We start from the raw sequence: 7944 nt of genomic DNA, 5'->3' as shown, positions 1-7944 counted from the left end.
CAATATGCACCCCGATACACAATAGTCAGCACTCAACATTGTCCTGTATTAAAGCACCCCCTCTTTGTGTCTGTCCGTGTGTGTATGGACAGGGGTGTGTGTGTGTATGAACAGGTGTGTGTGTGTGTGTGTGTGTGTGTGTGTGTGTGTATACAGGTGTGTGTGTTTGTGTATGGACAGGTGTGTGTGTGTGTGTATGACAGGTGTGTGTGTGTATACAGGTGTGTGTGTGTGTGTGTATGGACAGGTGTGTGTGTGTGTATGACAGGTGTGTGTGTGTGTGTGTATGGACAGGTGTGTGTGTATGTATGTGTGTTTCTGTGTGTGTATGTGTAAGTATGTGTATGTGTGCTTGTGTGTGTGTGTGTGTGTGTGTATGTGTGCTTGTGTGTGTGTGTTATTGATACAACCTCATGGGTTCCTTTATTCAATGATTTATATTTATTACTAAATAACTATTTTGGTGTTCAACTGGTTCCTTATTTGGTAAGTGGGGCTCCCTTCAGCCTGGCTGCCCTGTCTTTTGTGATGCATTCACAACCACTTCCCCAGTCTTCTCTCCTCTGCTTTCTCTTCTCTGCTTCATCTTTCCTCCTCTTTCTAGAATTCCCTGCCTTCTGAACAACTTGCTTCCTGGTATATCCAAGTGTTTCAGGCCGACTCTGTTCCATCTTCTGCCGACCTGGCCCAAGCTGGGCAAACCAATCCATTCCTTCTAGAATGCCCAGGCTCCGTCTTCCAGGAAAGAACGTTAGAGACCAAGATCTCAGCGCAGCTGAACATGCTTGATGCTGCACGAATCCCTTTGCCCCCCACTAACTCCCAGGCTTTCTGCCCCACAGTTGATTTCCATCCTTCCTCAGCAGCAGCTGCCTTCCTTCATTCATGTAGTTGCCCTTAGATACTTCTGACTTGTTTCATCCTGCTGCCTTCCTTTGGCTTCTGCAACACAACTTTATCAATCACCTCTTGTTCCTAATTCATTTACAGAACCAATGGGATTCTCGTTCTTTAAACACTGATACATATTTGTTTCTTTTCTTCTTTGTTTTTAAAAACTTTTTATTAATTCTTTCTAAATCTCACGTTATGCATACCAGTCCCACTCATCTCCCCGTCTCTTCGTATCTGCCTTTGTAACCTTCCCCACAAAAGAAAATAAGAAAAATAGATACAAAAAATTAAAAACAAAGGAACAAAACGTCTTGTTGCTGAAGCTGCAGGGTGGCATGGTATATCACACACTCTACCCTTTTGTCTAAACATCTTTACTTGCTAACATCCATTGCAATGACTCCTTGCTCTGGTACAAGGACTCTGGCTTCTCCTGTTGTTGCTCTGTGTCATGGGGATCCCACGGCTTCGGATCAGCAGGACCTACCCCTTCACATGCTCCAGTAGTTCACAGATGCAGTAGATGCTCATGTGGGCCAACTCAAAGCCCAGGATCTTGGCCTGGGTGGTAGCTGACTTGGTCACCCAAATGCCACAACCAGCAAGGGACAGGGTCAGCTCTCCTCTCTCCTGCCCTCCAGACCAGTTCACCCTCACCTTTGCTGGCTGGAACAGCTCTAGTGTGCAGGTGAGGTACAGAGGCCGATCTCCTGAATGCTGGACCTGGTTGCGGGGGGTGAGATGGGAGGGTGGGAGTTCTGTGCAGCCCTTAGACATCTACATGGTTCCAGGTAGCAGGCCAGGTCAGGGACATCAGCATGGCCTTTGATGATAACATGGGCTATGGACAACATCACAGAAGCCTGTTGTTGCATGGCCACAGACCCAGACATGGCCCTCAGTGGCAGCACCTGCCATGACTTCACCATAGCCTCAAGTGGCAGGGTGTGCCACTCACATCAGAGCACTCATCAGGCTGTGCCTCACCGCCCTTGGATCTCTAGTTCCGCCCCTGTTCACAGAGCTCAAACCACTGCTTCTTTTTCATTCCCATCTCTCCACCACACACGGTGGCGGTGGCGGGCTGCTCCCTGGGTATCTTTTGCCCACCCTTCTCTTTTTTCAACTTTGAGTCCATGAAGGTTGATTAATCTATTCTTCTCCTTTCGAATATTGTTGCGAGTGTATGGTGAGAGTATGATGTGATCTAATTTACAAGTTCATGTCTCGGTTGGTCTACTATTTAGATCTAGAAGATTAGCTTCCCATTAGCCTTAGCCCATCTCTCCTCTCTTCGAATACTATGAACTGTTTTTTTTTTCCCTCCTCGATTCTAAATTTGTTAATCCTGTCATTCATTCATCTGGCTATTCGGTTTGTGTCAGATATTATAATAGAAGAAACAGGCACACCCTGTAGTGTCACTTTAAATTAAGTCTGTACCACCAAAACAGTCATAACCGTTTTCACTTGGTGATAACACAGAGGTTTATTCTGCTATTTTGTGATACATGTGCTTGAATAGTTTCATGAGTAACAGTTAAATTCGAAAACACCCACAGGGCTGAGAAGGCCTTTGGTGGATGCCTTTCCTTTGTCACCAGAAGCTCTCATTGAACTGCAGTCGTTTCACCGCTGGTCTGCTGGCCTCTGAGGGGGCTCTAGTGGTGCGCTGTTCCTATTTTACAATGAACTTAGAGAGAGTGCGTTGTTTTTCTAAGTACTAATTAATGGGACTCTGGTTTAAATATACTCAAATAAAGCCTCTCCTTTTCAAAATTATGGTGAAATTTGCATATATATGGTGTATATATGCAACCTTGCAGAGCTGGGCTTGAGGCCAGGACCTTCCCCTACCCTTCTGTAGGCAGCACCGTAAGCAACAGACGCCTCCTCATCTTAGAGTGAATGGCCCTTCTTGTGCCCTAGCTGTGCCCTTTGCAGTTCACCCCTTTCTGTAGCCACGCTCTGCAGTAGCCCCAACAAGAGCCTCGGTACACAGAGTCCCACCTTTGCCCATGCCCCTGTAGCCATCACCCCCCCTTCCTTGTGTCCCTTAGTCTTGAGAAATTCATTTGATTCACATACCTGAAATGTTCAAATTACTTTTCTCAGAAGAGTTTCATTTACAATACTAATTTGCATAGTAAACATTTCCTTTCCTGACAGCTCCAAGGAAAGCAGTGGGCCAGTTGGATTTGAACAATCTCAAGTCCTTAAATCAATGAGGTTGAAAATAATAAACTGTAATACACATAATGGCTTGTCTATTCCAGCATGATGAATTCCAAACTTCCTGCAGTTAGGGTAACTTTTCTCCTGGAATGGCATGACAAAAAAAGGTTTTTGTTTTTTGATTTTTTGGTTTCTTTGATTTTTTTTTCTTTTTTGTCAGCCAAATGAGACATATAAATCAATAATCTTCTCATAATATATTAAAATTTACCTAGGGAAAAGGCATTCTTTGGACATGGAATGTTCGCCAACCAAAGTGAGTTTGCAAGTGCATGCATTACTGATAGCAGTGTGCTGTCTGCTGTCCTTGAGTACAGATGTGAACATTCGAACATAATTACACCTGGAAGGCTCTCGCCTGCCGATGCTTGCCACAGTCTGGGGGTGTTCCTGGGGAAGAGCTCCATCCCTGTCCTTCCTCTGTCACTAGCTCTCGACACTTCTGTTTTCACTCTACAGTTGTTCTCTGACTACCTATGGCTACATGCCTTTTCTTGTTCTGTAAGGGTTAAAATTCTTCACATTTCAGTACAGTTTGGATAATTTCCCAGTCATGAGTGGCTTGAATAATAATGAGTTAAAATGACAAACATTAGAAATACATGTTGATGCTAATAATTTAAACGTAAGTCATACTTAAATTTGGTTTCTTCCCCCAATCATTACTGATCATCATTTAATAATGACCTATGAAATGCTACAAGGTACACTTTAAACGTGCCCGTTAAAACTCAAAAGCCTGGAAATGTTTTCGTCAGGATTTGTTGGTAGGCATATGATGATATTTGATTCTTCATCTCTTATTCTGTGTGTATGTGGTCAGAGAAGAATCATAAAGTGACCATCGCTACTCTCAGTATCCCCTACATGGACAGAGAAGCAGAATCATTGTAGACGTGACTGCACATTTCCTCTTGAAATTTCAAAGTTAGTGTCTCCTCTTCTAACCATAAAGCATGTTTACAAATCAGGACAAGGACTGTAAAAGAAATATGAAAAAAATCATAGGTCTTTTGTCCAAAGACAGAGTAAATATTTTTGCACATGTTTTTTTTCTCCTGTGTTCAAGTTTCTTTCTTTCTTTTTTTTTAATTGCTATATTTAATTTGCTAGGTCATTATACACTTATGTCCTCAACATTTCCCTCAAACTAGGTGAATGAACAGAAAAATTATATACTTGAAATGAAAAGTAATTATGAGGAAGGATATACCAAGTCTAAACATTAAATATTGTATAAAGAAATTAAAAAATACTACTCACCAAAATATTCATGATAATGAAAACTTCCCAAACTGAAGAGAAATTATTACTCAGCCTGTGATCCTGGAGAGTGCTCCCTGTGGCTGAGGCAGTCTGTATATCTGTGTGTCCATCCTGTGCCTCCCATCCCGTGATCCTGGAGAGTGCTCCCTGTGGCTGAGGAGGTCTGTGTCTCCCATCCTTTCATCCAACACATGTCACATAAACCTAAAAATGAAGGAAAAAAATCCCAAACATAAAAAAGAGGCACAACTTTAAAGTAAATCAATTTTGTAAATGAAATTAAATAATGAGTTATTAATAAATGGTAAATAAAATGAAAGTGAATGCATTTCAAATAAAAACTTTGGCAAGATAAAAAATACTAAAAGCAGTAAACAACACACACACACACACACACATAAAAGACTTGATAACACACACACACAAAAGACTTGATAAATATGATCCTCTAACTACAATTTCTGGTCTAGAAATGGTAAAGACGCTCTTAACATATATGATGCCTGGCTTTAATCCCAGGACCAAAAATAATTACAGTTTCATTACCTCAAAACCACAGTCACATTGGAAAGACAAACACCAAACTGAGGAAAAACAGACACATTGGGTATCATGAAATATTAACTTAAAACATAAGCTGATTATCAGTAATGCAATGCTATACTAAATACCGTAATAAAATCTGAGTAAAGGCAGCCTCTTCACCTGAAACAATCACATATTAATAAGAGTGAGTCTGACATCATTAGACGCCTTTATAATCTTACCAGAATTAATGTATGAGATGCAATTAATGTGTGAAATGAGACGTCACTTCATTTCATATTTCAAGAGTGGAAATACTGAATATTGGTACAAATGAAAGGGAACACCCATTCTCATAATCTTTTGGAGTAGAAATAGGCTTTAATCTTTTTTGTTTCTAGTCTATCAAAAAGTCTTGAGGCCAATGTGTCCTGTATTATAGTCATTCCATTTTTATAATTTTTGTCCTCCAAGATACTCTTTTATTAAAGAATATTCAAATGTAATATTCTCATGAAGTTTTTACAAAAGGAAATAGAAATGCAGTGAATAGCAATGTGATTAAATTACATTTCACAATAATTTTGAAACTATTCAAAGCAATTGGTTTTGTGATATTAATTAGCCTATAAATCAATTTGAGGTTATTTAACCTCTTTATTCAATTTTCCTTTCTAGGAACATGAAGTATTTTTAGCTTTTGCTTATGTAGGTCACAGAACATGGCTACTGTAGAAAGATGTCTTTTTCTTTTATATCAACTACACAAATGCTGCTAACTCTAAGATTAGAGTTTCTATAATAAGGATGTTTGCCTTACGGTGACCCCTGGCTCGCATTCTTTAGCTCTTGTCCAGTGCATGAAAATATGAGTGTCCTGACATTATCTAATTTAATGTTCTAAATAACCAGCGAAGTGTGTGCTTATATGTTTTCCATTTTACAGACAAAGAACTGGGTTGGGAAGATTGTTAAACGCTAGGCTCGTAAGCACAAAATGGAGAGTTTAAGTAACTGGTACCAATTTGCAACTTCTGAGTCACAGCCAGATCTTTCTGACTTATAACTTCAAATCTCTTAACTACACCACTCTGAGATGTAAAATGCTATGGAATCTTATATCTTTAGCTTATATTCCAATTGACTGAACTTTAGGGTTTAGAGGAAAAAATACATCTGAATTACAAATTTTAAATCAGCATTCTTTACTCCGTCTTGCAGACTTCTCCATAAAGCTTCTATTGAATTTTAAAGACTACTTCAGAAACCAGAACTCTCAAATGATTGTCAGTAGTATTTGTCAAGAGAAAATCAGAAAGGGTCTATTAATATTTTTGAATACATTATATCCTTTAACACAAATTTTGTGACTTAAAAGTCATGTTTCCCCACCCTCAGGTTTCTTATAATAGAAAGATTCTGGGGCTGGAGAGATGGTCAGAGGAAAACTTTGTGGAGTCCGTTCTCTCCTTCTAGCTTTATGTACTTTCAGGAGTAGAAGTCAGGGGCCAGGCTTGTGCAACACACTCTTTTATTACTAGCTGAGCTATCTTGCTGGCCCCAAGCACCCCATTTCAACTGTTGAGATTTTCCAAAGGCAAGTTTAGATTCTCTTAAACCAATGCTCTCAAGCTTCTTTGAGCATTGTCGGACACGAAGACCCCAGCTCTGGACCAGGGGGCCTGAGCACCTAGCTGTTGTGTGAATCTTTTTCCTTTGTGCATCTTGCTTTGAAAGGTTAAACCTCAGTTGCAAAGACCCAAGGTGGCTTTTCTTTTCTGTCTTCTTTACGGATTTTGTTTTTAGGAGACAGCATCTTACTACATAAACATATCCATCCTCCATCCTCCACCCCCGTGCTAAGGTTACAGGCACAGGCCCTCACGTTCCTGCCAGCTGGTTTGTATATGGTCAAGTGCACACACCTGCTTGGCTCCCTGAACACTTCTATACTCTCTCCTGTTCCATTTGGAATCTTAAAGATGAGGCTTTGTATGTTCTTTAAAATGTTTTTTTTTATAGCCTGCATTGGGAAAAGCACAGGAGAGGAATTAAAAACAACCTTTAAAGAGCTAATAAAAAATGCTCTTCAAAAGTAGCAGTCTGGGGCTGAGAGACAGTTCAGTTAGTCAAGTGCTTGGTGTGTATTTTGAGGACCGAGTTCAGATGCCAATCATCCATGTAAAAAGCCACACAACATGGCACGCACCTGTCAGACTAGTGCAGAGAGGCACAGATAGCAGGGTTCCCCACAGCACTCGTGTCAAAAGGGCCAGCCACTCTTGATAAGCAGGGGTTGAAAAGATGACTCAGTGGTTAAGAGGACTGACTGCTCTTTCTAGAGGACCTGGGTTCAATCCCCAACACCCAGTGTCAGTTTAGAACCATCTCACTCCAGTTTCAGGGGTTCTGGTGCCCCTTCCCGGCCTCCCAAGTCCTTGACTCTGATAATTTTGTTAGCAGGAGGTGCAGTGCCCAGCCTCTCCTCTTGTCCTCTTTCATTCTCTTCCCTTCCGCTAACCTAAATATTGCTTTAAATCCTTCATTTATATTTTTAACACAACAGCAAACTTGCATTTTAGTAGGTGTGGTCTTGTTGGAGAACTTATGTCACTGTTACTATGATTGGGGTTAGGCTTACAGGTTTCAAAAGCCCAAGTGGTTCTCAGTGATCTCCCCCCCCCCTCTCTCTCTCCTGTTGTGGATCAGGGAGTAAGCTCTCAGCTGCTGCTCCAGAGTCATACCTGCCTGCCTGCCTGCCTGCTGCCTGCTGCCTGCCTGCCTGCTGCCTGCTGCCTGCTGCCTGCTGCCTGCTGCCTGCTGCCTGCCTGCCTGCTGCCTGCTGCCTGCTGCCTGCTGCCTGCTGCCTGCCTGCTGACTGTTGCCTGCTGCCTGCTGCCTGCCTGCTGCCTCCTGCCTGCTGCCTGCTGCCTGCCTGCTGCCTGTTGCCTGCTGCCTGCTGCCTGCTGCCTGCTGCCTGCTGCCTGCCTGCTGCCTGCTGCCTGCTGCCTGCCTGCCCGCTGC

General features: G+C 41.9%; 1 long non-coding RNA gene across 1 annotated transcript in view; it reads right to left on the bottom strand.

Moving 5' to 3' along the window:
* Positions 1-1181: 1181 nt before the first annotated feature.
* Positions 1182-7944, bottom strand: part of LOC134480083 (uncharacterized) — a 29481-nt gene continuing 22718 nt past the window's right edge. The window contains exons 2-3 of the long non-coding RNA XR_010054233.1: positions 4393-4599; positions 1182-4108 (exon numbers count right to left, since the gene is read on the bottom strand). This is a non-coding gene — a long non-coding RNA (uncharacterized LOC134480083). The remainder of the gene's footprint in view (positions 4109-4392; positions 4600-7944) is intronic.

This window comes from Rattus norvegicus, chromosome 8 (genome assembly GCF_036323735.1).
Source record: "Rattus norvegicus strain BN/NHsdMcwi chromosome 8, GRCr8, whole genome shotgun sequence".
In the NCBI taxonomy this organism is placed as follows: domain Eukaryota; kingdom Metazoa; phylum Chordata; class Mammalia; order Rodentia; family Muridae; genus Rattus; species Rattus norvegicus.
This window is presented reverse-complemented; position numbering and strand designations above follow the sequence as displayed.